Here is a 12,443-nt window from a genome sequence, read left to right on the forward strand (position 1 = left end):
AAATTTGCTGCTCTTTTCTTCCCTTTGCAGCAATAAGTTATGTGCACAGGGGTAGAAAGAGGGAAGAGATGAAGTCTCCAAGCTGTCCAGATCTGACCCAATAAAGAGTTTAAAAATAGGTACAATCTGGAAACATTTTGGTGCCAACAACAACAACAAAAAAAGCCCAGCTAGAGTGTCTGCGTTTGCTAGTCCTTTATGCAGCAGGTGGAAGGGGAGAGTCCTTGGCATGGCTAGCAGAGATATCAAGGTTGCCCTGACTTACAGAACCCCCAGGGCAGTGCTGCTTCAAACCAAAGGAATAATCACGTAACTGAGCCACTAGCCTTAGCACCAGAGACCTGGCACATCAGGGAGGCATCAGCTGCCGTGACCCAGAAGACCTCCCCTTCCCACGTGCAACCTGCCTGCTCTCCCCTTAGCCCCATCCTGACCAGCCCCCATCTCACATCCTGGGAGCAAGGGGATTTGGGAAGTCTGTGACCATCTCTGATCGCCTGCGCCTCCTCCTTCTCCACTGCCTTCCCCATAAGCCAAGTTCCCCCGGGGCAACCTGGTTTATGCAGCACTCGGCTGAGGAGACAGACGAGACACGTTCCCAGAGATGACACTAACAAGATTTACTACGTGACTAAGGCTTGCAATCGGTGGTGATAACTAGAGAATTACCCTGATAAATATTTGATATGATTTGGAGAGTAATAATAGATTTTTCTTGCCCACGATTTCCATCAGAAAGAAGCGAGGGGAAGGAGCTGCTGAAAAGGGGAACGGGACTGTGGCATCTGTCTTTCTGGCCGAGGTTACCTGTCTTCTGCAAGAGATCAGTGGGGAGTAGGGCAGGGGGGGGCGTGGAAGGGCAGAAGGTGACAGAGCATCCCTCAGCCCCACCGCATGCAAGCTGTGAGAGGCTTGAGTGTGAGACACGTGGATGATGGTGGGGGAAGGAGGACAGAAAAAGAGGTCAGAGAAAGAAGATAGGATGTAAAGATCCTGGGCAGCAATGGAAAAAAAGGCTGGGCTGACGATGGGGAGGGAGGGCTGGGATGCACAGACAGTTTCCTCCTTGCTGTTGGACATGAAAGGACACAAGAGCTGGCTGCTGCTGCAAAGGCAGTGTCCTTTTGCAAACCATCTCAGGATTCACATCCACAGGCAGGTGTAGGCAGGCTGCCTGTATCTCCACCAGCCACTGCTGGGCCAGGGGGAGGGTTTGTGCCTGTGTTATTAACCCTGCTCCCAGCCTACAGGGCAGAAACCTGCTTGTAAGCTGAACCTTTCCTTTAATGAGAGCACCCCAACACTCCTAAATCCCAACAGGACTTCAATTGATCAGAATGAAAATATGTTAGTAACATGTAGTTGAGAGCAGCAAACATCTCTGTCAGAGGTCAGAGCACCCAGAGACACACAACATGACCCTGAGGAGTGTGAAAGCAAATCTTCTCCTCTCCCACTGGTGCAGGACAGTCTCAGAGACCCCTCAGTACTTCCTATCATTTGGTGCCTTCATTTCTTTCCAGTGCTTCATCCTCCTGATCTAGCCAGCCCCTTTGGAGCAGAGGCTTGACAATACCTGGCACAGCTGTGCCCGAGTCCTCCATTTCCAACAGGACATAAATCAGTATTCCTGGTTTCCAGAGAAGCTGTTGCTAGTGGAAGCAGCAGAAACTCTCTGCCTCTGGAACAGAGGGCCTCCTTTTGCTTTGGTGCTCAATTTGAGGCCTCTGACAGTAAGTGTTCATCTCATTCTTTATTCCCGTCCTTATTTTCCACTCAAATCATTATTCAGGCTGCATTCAGTGGCATTGGCTGAAGGAGATTTTAAGCTAATGCAGAGAAAGCAAGTGAGAACAAAGATCATAGCAAGGAAAGTGGTACTTTGGCATGTTCACATAACAGCTACTCCGTCAGGTGGAACATGACATTTATTGTAGGAATCTCTTCATAAACCCTAATACACAGTCAATTATATACTCTTAAGATTTTTGTTCCATGTCATTCATCTAAAGAAGTGTCAGATGGAGAAAGGCGATAATCCACAGAGACCCCAATTCATTTTATCCATACTCTCAGGAATATTTATTAATAGCAGAGCTGTCAGTTAATTGCACGTGTCCTGTTACAGGAGATCAATCACATGCAGAGGAGCTCAAAACCAACTTAGTGTCATTTTACACAGGACTGTTTAGTCAGGGCTGCATTTGTGTCCTTCCTGGACTCAAACAATATTTGCGAGGGTTAAGGTTTGCCATGGGTGAACTGTCCTGGAAACATTGCTTCCCTCCCTGAGCACGCTGCTAACTCTGGTCTGTCTGCAGCAGCCAGTGGTAAACCTTTGGGTTGTGGTGTAGACACAATCCGAGGGGCCAGAGCTCGCAATATTGATATGCGCAGCCTTGATGTTAGCCATATTAAAGGGTAACAAGAAGAAAAGACCAAAGGGCTTTTCCTCTGCAAGAGGCTGTGGACAATCCAGTTGTCTCTTTCTCAAGCCAGAGGGAAGAGGAGAAAAGGGAATGTGCAGCACATAACAAACAAAACTAACTGCTCAGCTATTGATAAATCACCCATCTTTTATTTAGGAACACATAAAGTTCCTAGGCAGGGACAGGGATCTTGTTGCATGTTTTCATTACACCCAGTAATATTCATGGGCTCTTGAAATGAACAACAACTTCCATCATCACGTCGTAAAGGTTAATCTCCCCTTCCAGCAATCATCTTCATAAGAATGACGAGTTTAATTTTAAGGGGTAGATCCTAGACAATAAAGCTACAACTTACACTACTGGGATGAAGGCAGACTCAGACACACAAGGCTGTCTCCGATGATGGATTCATTCAGATCCAGAGAGCTGGAGTTGAAAGAAAAATTCAATAAAGCCTGCTTGATTTTTTTCCTTTTCTGCCCATTAACTTGTCACCAGATGCCTTAATTAGATATTGTTATTAACAAGAATGTAACACAGAAATTAAACTTACTCCGCGCTTTATCTCATTTGGCCAGTAAGGCAATTTTCCCCAACTGTGTGCTTTTGAGGGCGTTGGATCTGCTTTGTCTGTTCTCTTCATCTCTGGAACAGCTCCAGATCTGGGCCCAATTCAGCTGTGTGTTTGGGCCTGAACCTCTCTCTAAACATGTGGGGTAGTGAGATAGGCATTTCACTGGGTTCAGACAGTTAGCAAAGACTTTTGTGTCTCATCCTGAAACCAAGACATCCAAAATTACACCTAAAATGTGCGCAAATGTGTGTGGGTTTGGGAGACTTTTATGTTCTGCCACTTAAATAGACTTCTAGAAAGGCTGCCAGCTGCCCTCCTGCCCTGGCCTTTCTCCACAGAGCCACTTCCATCTGTCCATGCTTTGAAAAGGTCGTGGTGCCATTGCCCAGAAGTGCTGGGCATTGACCTTTTCTGGAAGGAACAAATACTGACACTCAGAGGTTCACCGTCAACCTGCCAAAGTGGTGATCCCACAGGAAGGGAGGGGGCTCAGCGCAGATGGGGAAATTAAGCCTGACACTCTACATACGTGTCTGAAAGAGGACTTGGTCCTTAGCAGAGGTGTCTTCCCCATATAGACCCTCTCTAAGGAGGTGTCCTGAGCTGGCAGGGCCAGGAGGGGTGATACAAGTCACTGAGCTGTGTGCTGGCCGGGGACACCTCGGGCAGGGCAGGGGAAGGATGCTCCTGTCATTCAGACACTGCGCTTGGATAGCCTGACTCTCACATCATGTTGAATAAAGTATTACATGCTAAAAACTCCTGAATACTTTTCACAGCTGTAAACCTTGACTTTGGGCCCATTGCTTTCAATCCCTGCGCCTCAGTTTCCTGCTCTGACAATCAGGGATTATGGCATTTCTTAGGGTGGATGGCAAGAGTGGATTGAGGAGAGGTAGCACAGGAGCACAGGTGTCACTTGCTGCCCTAACTGCTCATCTCCATCCCCTCTGAGGCTAAACCATCATCCCCCAGGCCAAATCCTGAACACCAGCCTCCCTCCTGTGCTGTGTGTGTAAAGAACTTGGGTCTGAAGAGCCAGGATCTGCACAGAAGGAAAATAACAATGACAACTATAGTTTAGCCAAGTTCCTAACATACATCATGTACATCAAACGGACAAGCTGCTCCAGCACGCATGTTATAGCGATGGTACAGACGGACAGGTAGAGCCCATGTCCACAGCACAATGCAGTCGCCCACTCCACTGCAGACTGGTGTGTTGGCATTTTTTAAGAGGCAACAAGTCACTGACAACCCTGAATGCACAGCTCCTGCTTCTTCCTTCCCTAGGGCCCTGCAGATTCCCCAATGTCTGGCTACTGCTAATGCAAAAATCACACTAGGGGACAAAACTTTATAAAAAAAAATCTGAAACATGAAGAATGCCAGCTTCTACATGAAATTATAACGTGTGCTGCTGGTCCAAAGCTGAGCAGAAACCCTGCCAGATCACCAAAGCCTTCCCCTCTCTCCCTCCCACCCCCTTCCAAGGGTATATCACCTTGATTGCTCAAATCTGACTGTTTCCCAATCTTCATTCATCTCACATTGACCTCCCAGCATGGCAGGCAGCAATAATCAAAGCTGTGACACGTGTGATAGCCCCGTGCCAGACAAGGCATTAATGGTTCCTTTAAATTTAAGCCCAGTTCATACCCACCCAGTAAATAGCCTTCTCAGCAAGGTCCTCAAATCTATAGCTGGTTCATCAGAAAGCACTTGTCCCAGTTTCACAAAAGGCCTGAAAATGAGGCAAATATAAAGCAAAAGAAAAAAAAAAGTGCTGGTTAAAATGAGTCTAATGCAGGAGCAACAGACAGGAGGGAAAACATGCTCGGCACAAATTGTATCAGCAAACCTGATTCCAAATGGCAGCTTAACATCTTTAGGCATCCTTAGTCAGCAAAATGGAGATGTGTATGTCTAATACATTGATGTAAGTTAGGAAGAAAGAAATGCTAACCAAAGGAGTAAAAATATGATAGTGCAGGATAGCAAGCAGGACCAAGAGCCCGGTCAGATAGCTCGGGTTCTTACACCATGTTAACTCTCTTGCTGATCTGTTTTCCCTGATTTTGTTACCTGACCTGGCTGCGTTAGAGCTGAGATGTTCCCACATGGGCTGCAATCGTAACTTCAGTTTCTCACATTGATGTACTGGCTTTCTGGCAGGAGCCTGAAGGGACTGGCAGGGGCATCAGCACTGAGAAAGCTGGCCAGAGTACTGGGAAGAACTCAAGGGAGAAGTGCCCTGCCTGGGAACACTCGAGTGTCAGGGACCTCCTGGGCTGGCAAGGCCACTCCTTGTCATTGCAGGTGTGAAAGGAAAAGCTCAGACCCCAAAACTTTTCCTTTTGTCCCTGCAGCTTCCACCAGCAGGCAGGGAACCTTCTTTCCTAGTTCTCGTCTGACCATGCTCCTGCCATGGGTGCCTCAGCACCATTATCCCCTCAGCTCACAGAGCTCCTATACCTCTCTGGAGCTTCACCCGTATCAACCTCTGTTTTACTGAATTAAACATGCTCTTCGTGACTCTTCTGCTCCCCTCTCTGTGATCTGCTTTCCATTTCTAGATCAGCTTCGAGCCTTCCTCTGCATTCCTGCAAGGTTAAGCTTATCTTGACCTTAAAAACCAAGACCCACAGTCAGTGACATCATTTTTAACCTTTATTTGCTGAAATACCCCTTCTGATACATCCGAGGATATCGTTTGCCTTTCTGTGGCTGACGTCTCAGTTAGTCTGCAGCCACTTAGAGCACACAGATCTTCTCCTTGATCATTTGCTGCTCACCATCTTCTGTATTATATCTGAGGCTATTGCAAGTCCTCAGATTCATGGCCTGTCATCTCAAACTTTTTGCTTTCTGTCTCATTTCTGTTATTCTTATTCTCAAGGTCATTTAGTTCTTACAGACTTGTGTTCTCATTTTCCTCTGCATCAACAAAACTTCCAGTTCTGTGTCACTGGGGGATTTCAGCTTCAGGATTGTGCTCTCATTGCCGAGATGATACACAAGAAGAAAAGAAGATCAGTTCCAAAGGTGTTCTGTGAGAAACTCTTCTAGTAAATTCCCTCCAGAGGGTTGCACCTCACCTTACAGTTTACTAATCCTCATTTCCTCCAGCTTCAGTAATAATTTCCCACATGGCACCTATCAGATACCTTACTGAAGTCTAGATAAAGGAGATCGGCAGCATTTCCTTTGTCTAGAAAATCAAGTATCTTATCAAAACAAAGCTATCGTGTTCGTCTGACACAATCTGCATTTTGTAAACTCATGTTGCATCTTATCTCATTTCCTCTTTATCTCCAGGTATTTAATTGCTCTTTCCTTCAAAATTCACTTTGAAATCTTGAGCCAAGGTTAGACTAAGAGGCTTCTAGTTAACTGGATAACTTCTTCTCCACAACTTACTACTTCTATTCTTCTCTTCTCGCATGGCATGACCCCTACAAGCTCTTACTAATGGTCCTTTCTGCTGGACCAACACTTCAGCTTGCTGATTCTTTCTGACCTACAGCTCCGTGTTGTAGGAGCTGAGTTGTTCCAGGCGTGGTCCAGTGTTAAAGCCTGGTGGGGGGCACACTGCAGGAGAAGGGATTTGCCCAGTTAACCCTGGGATGTGGTGGACAGAGGTCTGCAGGAGAAGTATTTTGGGACCTGGGCTCTGCTGAGATCCAGCATAAAAGCGGGTAGAGAGGAGGCTGGCTCTGCTGCTCATGAAAACAGGCGGCACAGGGCTTTAACGAGGTGCGACCGGGCTGTTTTGTTTGTGAGCAGCTTTTGAAATTTTAGACTTATTAGCGACGGTTGTCAAAGTGCTGCTTGCAAAGTTCCCCGCGTCGCAGGCGACTGCCAGAGCTTTAATGTTAATTGGACAGATTGTCTCTGGTTTTGAAGAGAAAGCTGTGATTAATGAAACAACTGTTAACGAGGCTGGAGGGAAGCAGACCCTTCACCCGACTTCTTTGGAGGGGAGGTAAACAACAACTTGCTCTGGCTGCCCTTAGGAAGTAGCTGATGGAGGGACCTCCTCAAGAGGAAGGCCAAAACCACGTTGCAGAGATGAATTCAGGGAATTCATGGGAGATATGAAACACCTTCCTGCCTTCAGGTGGAGGCAGGACATCCACACTCTTCTGCATGTCAGTTCCTGGGCAAATCTTCTCAGGTTTATCTGATATTCAGACCTGACAAGGAAAAGAACACGAAATCTCTGCTCACCAACCCTCCAGCACTACCACTCCTGAATTTCAGACCTGCTTCCTGCAGATTTCTGGAGATGTCCAGAGCTTAAAACAGATGGCATCTTTGCCCTCTGATATACAGCCTTTCCTCTCATCCAGGAACACAGCCTCTTAACACATACAGGTTAAAATATTTCCTGTTGGTTTCAGAAGGGAAGCACAGAATTGTGCGTGGGATTATCCAGCTCTCCCCCAGCTTTTGTTTCAGCCTCTCTTCTGCAGAAGGAGGAGGCTGGAGTGTTTGGTGCCCGAGCCTTACCGGGGTCTTCCTGCATCTCTGTGGAGCCACCCAACCCCTTTACCAGCATGTACATCTTAATTTTGTTCTCCCTGTAGCTAGCAGCAAAACTCCAGCCTGACTTCAAGGGGACAAAGATCAGGCCTCAAATGTCTGCCTCGAGCAGTGAACTCCGAGTCCTCCCCCTTCTCGTGATGTGCTCGCACTCTGAGGTCTCCGGTCATTACTCTCCTTGCTGCCTCATTACCACAATGTGCCATTAAAGTTTCGCTCACTTGAAAATGATCTCTTATTATCTCTCCATGGAAATTGCCCCGGCAACAAGCTTTCTTCAATATCTATCAAGCCAAAGAAAGCCATTAGAGAAATTACAGTGAGCTGCACAGACGCTCACGCCCCTTCCCTGGCAGGTAGGCTCCCCTGGCACCCGGTGCCACGTCCTCACGCTGCTCTGGCTCCATCATGAGGCCAGCAGAAGAGCAGCCAGGTGTTCCTGACCAGGTCCCTGTGGGGCTGGGGTGGAGGGGACCTGGAGCCCAGGCCACCTGCGGGCACCACGCGAGGCATGGCCTCTCCCCAGGGAAAGGAGGATGCGCTGGGAGCCTGCACCACGAGTGTGGTTTAATAGCTAAACAGCTGGGGAACGGCCTTGACTGTGTGTACAAATGCGGGTAAAGGTTCCCAAATAAGCCTTTTTGGTTGCCTTCATTCTGGGATGTCTCCCTTGGGATGCCCAGAGAGCCTCCCCTCTGCCATCTGGATGCCCACCGTGCTGTTTGTCTGCCTGCATCGCACCAGGCTGCCTCTCCAGGCCAAGGAGAAAAGGGGCACATCAAGGGCACGATTCATTTCACCTCTGTCAGGCTTCAGCACGGGATGAATTGCACACCAGAGGTATCTGTTTCTCTCCGATGTCTACAGAAGTCAGAATAGCTCACTCTGCTGTAGGTGTCTGTGTTGCCAGGTGAAGGGAGGTCTGCATGCGATATCCTGGGTTAGGGACTCTGAAGAGATGAGGAACACCAGCTGATTGCCTGTTTACAAATACAACCCAGACCTGTGCAGAGGGAGGGCTTTGGCTCGTGTTATCCTGGGTATTTGACGGGGAAATATCAGGCTTCATCAGACTACTTGAAGCTGTATTTGGTATTTAAAATGTTACAAAGTCCTCTGAACTCGGATGGGGTGGCAGCAGACCAGGTCCCAGGTCCCCCTTTAATCTGTACTCCCTCCCATGACTCCAAGCCACGGTGAAGGCACATGGTTATTATTTTTATTTCTATTCCTCTCCCTTGGCAGAACAACAGTGCTGGCTTGTCTGCCACCTTCAGCAACAGTGAAAGAACAAAAAGCTCAAGGCATTTTCAGAACAACAAGCGAGAAACAAACTGCTAGAAACACTCCGCAGGAGCAGGGCCCTGCTCTGCCCTCTCTATCACCAAACTCTGCAGGCTGCACTTCTGCACTTAGGGAAAGGTTTGATTTGCTGCTTGCAGCCCTGAAAATGGTGAAAGGAAAAAGAAGAAGGGCATTTCTTCCTTGCCAGTCAGAAGCCTGTCTTCAGTCAGATTTTTATAGTAGGAGCTGCGTCCTGGTACCTGCTTGCCAAGCACTGGCCAGTGTAAGTACAGTGTGTCTGCACCGCAAGGGTCACATCCTGCCTGCAGCTAAGGCATACTAGAAGGGAGGATGGCAAGAGGTTATCTGCCAGGCTAGTGACAAGAGCACTGACTCTGAGCAATCATTATGCTGGAAGCGTAGACAGATCCCTGTGGGGGTTGCATGTTGGATATCTGCTTTCTTCTAGTCAGTATTGTAGTGCCTTCTGGTGTTACACAGCCCGCCGCTGTGCACGCATTCCCTTACCTCTCTGCATGTCTCTTATCGTGAAAGTTTGTGACTGCTCTGAAATACCCAGAGCTTTCTCGTCCCTTTTGCCACCAGCTTTTGCAAATATAGGCCACTGGGCTCTGCATTAAGCAAGGGCTGAGGCACAATTATTGGAGCAACTTGCTCCAGGGAGATATTCTGTATCCTGCTTGCTGTTTTTCCAGATCTTATCCTCACCATATCGTCACCCATGTTGGACATCCACCTTGGTACTTCCAGCTTTGCCCTGCACTGGAGCAGCTGCTCTGCTCAGAGATGGGCTCTGACTCTCAGCCGAGTTCCCCAAGGGCTATAATTACATCAGTACTGAAAAACAGCTCAGGTTCCTTGACTCCAACTTATTCCGACTGTACAGCTTGCCAAACTGCCTTGGCAAAGTGGTGTTATGGCTTAGCCCAGGGGTGGGGGGAAGAGTGTAAAAGAGAGGGAAAAAAGGGAGATTGAAAGAGAAACAAGACATCAAATAAAAGAAAGAAAATCAGTGATGCTGGTGCTGAAAAATATGGGGAGATATGGGCAAAAAGAAGGAAGCTGTGGGAATGTCTCTTGTTCATGGTCACAGCTGCTAGGGGACAGCAGGTTTCTTGATAGTGCTTCTCAAAGCCTGCCTGGTGTGTAGGTACCTAGAGAGGCTCGCTTTTGGTGCTGGAGCTGACTGCACAGAGGTGGAAGGTGGATGCAGGGTGAGTGTTGAGAAAATATGTTTGCGTTTACCTTCGCAGAAGGCCTGCAGCCCCAACAAATCTCATCTTTGTGGTTTCCCTTGCCAATGCCACTAAGATGAATTCATACCAAAACGCAGAAAGGCCAATCTCACGCAGGATTTGCTGAGCACAAACCAGAAAGAGGGTTTCTGGAGGCACAAGCGGTGTTTATGGGCCTTGCTTTGGACTTCACAGCCTGCTCAGCTGTAAGGAAGAGATGTGGCCAGAGATTTTTGCTGCCTTACTTGGTCATAAAACAGCCGATTAAGTTTGAAACTCCCACGAGAGGACTTCATTTATTTTAGCTGGACCCCATATGTGCTTCTTTCTCCAGCTGGCAGCCAGCCAGGTCTGCTGGAGCAGCCTTGGCCTTTCTTGTACCTGGAGAAGCTTGCAAGCACTCGGTTGGTTTCCACTTACACTCTGTAATGGAACTAAAAGTCAGAACTCCTGGGATCTTTTCCTGCCTGTACTTCAGCCCTGAGGTACAACTTCAAATAAATCACTTCCCTTCCCTGTGCCTGCCACCTGTGAAACATGGCTAATGATGCTCTCCTGCCTTTCAAGATCACTCCGAGAATCTCTGTAGTTGCAGGGTTATATTGTTGTAGCAACCATTCTGGACTTCCCGATTCAAAAAAAAGATTTTCTGAGATCTGATTGTGTCGAAGGGGGGTGTTTGCTGATCTGAGGCAGAGCAGTGGCCAGAGGGGAAGAGATCAAGGGATGGGATATGAGAAGCTGGGATCAGCAAAGATTGTAGCACCCCAGGAACATGATGATGAACAAATGGAAACATCAAATTTGATTAAAATTATGTCAGGAAAAGTCTTTCCAACAGTCTTTCCAACAAAAGGATGGGGTCATTTTTTGCTTGCTGAAACCAATTGGGAGTTCTGGTTTTGATACTCTGGAGTGATGAAACAACCTGGGCTCTTGGCTTGTGAAGGTAGTCCAGCAATGTTTTCATCCCAAAGAAAACTTTATTGACTGGACCACATTAGATCATCAATATTATGATAGCAAGGGGACCTTCAAACATTCCTAAAGACATGGGCATATTGACTGGACAGTCACAGTACAACGCTACTACTTCAGGGAAGGGAAAGAAATTTGAGCGATGGGAATTGGGATTTAAATCATTTGCATTAGGTGAAGAGCCACTGCCCATGGCTCCCAGCTGTTGAGGAAAAAGTCCAGCCAAATTTAGCCTGGATGTACTTAGACTGTACCACTGTATGTTTTGGGTCATTTCGCACTGGGGAAGATGTCAACGTTTAATTGAGATTAAAAAATTGAAGGGAAACAAAGGCTATTGAAGGCCTAAATGGGGTTTGTCTATGACCACCCCGTGTGGCCAGAATTCTCAGAGGATACTTAGCCTGGGGAGGAATGTTAATGGCAGGAGTATTTCAGAATTATAAGAAGTATAGTGAAAAGCAATTTCTTGCTCTCCTTGCCTTATCCCATAATATGAAAACTATGGTGTTATTCCATTAGATTAATGGTTAGGTAAATTTAATGCAGGTTAAAAGAAAAAGAAAAAAAAACACACACCTGGTGTCCTGTGTAGTCAGCTCATGTAATTCAGTACTGCGGGAGGTCAGAGAGTGATATGCTGGAGCCAGAGTTAAAAAAGAGCTCAGTAATTTTACAGCCATTAAGAGCATGTCATTATACGTGTGAATGGGGGAACAGAAATCTCCAACTTCAGAATGCAGAGAAAGAACAGCCTTAGGAAAGAAATTTCCCAATCTTCTCCCATCACCTTTCACAGTACCAGGGAGTTATATTAGACTGGGTTACTGCTATTACCCCTGGAATTGCCTGCTAGCAGACGCCGTAATGTATGCAGCTGTTTGCTGGTGCAGTGAGGCACAGCAATGAACATGGTCTCGTTCAGATTACTGAACAACATTATGCTTCCCTGCAGGATCTGAGAGCCCACTGTAGTGTTAGTTGACAGGATTCTGCCCGCACCCTGAAATGCAGCAGCCACTGCGTCCCCCACCAGCAGGTTCCCTCCGTCCCTGGTGGGGATCACGCCAGGAGACACAAGAAGGGAGTGAATGTGGTTTTGGTGGCACTTGGTGCTCTGCGGCTGGTATTTCGTCTTCGTAGAGGCTCTTTTGCAGTTGACATTGAAGACTGGGCCTCATGGTTTGAGAGACAAGTGATGGCTATCCAGCAGGGCACTTTTCCCAGGGGTGGTCACTGCCATGTCAGACAACATTTAGTGAGCTTCCTAAAAGCAGGATGGAGGCAACTGTATTTCTGTGGAGGCAAACAGCATGAGGAGCAGCCAGAGGCCTCCACACAGGTCATTTCATCCTCTAGATGTTCACAGACCCA

Source organism: Anser brachyrhynchus (assembly GCF_964034855.1).
Source record: "Anser brachyrhynchus genome assembly, chromosome: 19".
In the NCBI taxonomy this organism is placed as follows: Eukaryota; Metazoa; Chordata; class Aves; order Anseriformes; family Anatidae; genus Anser; species Anser brachyrhynchus.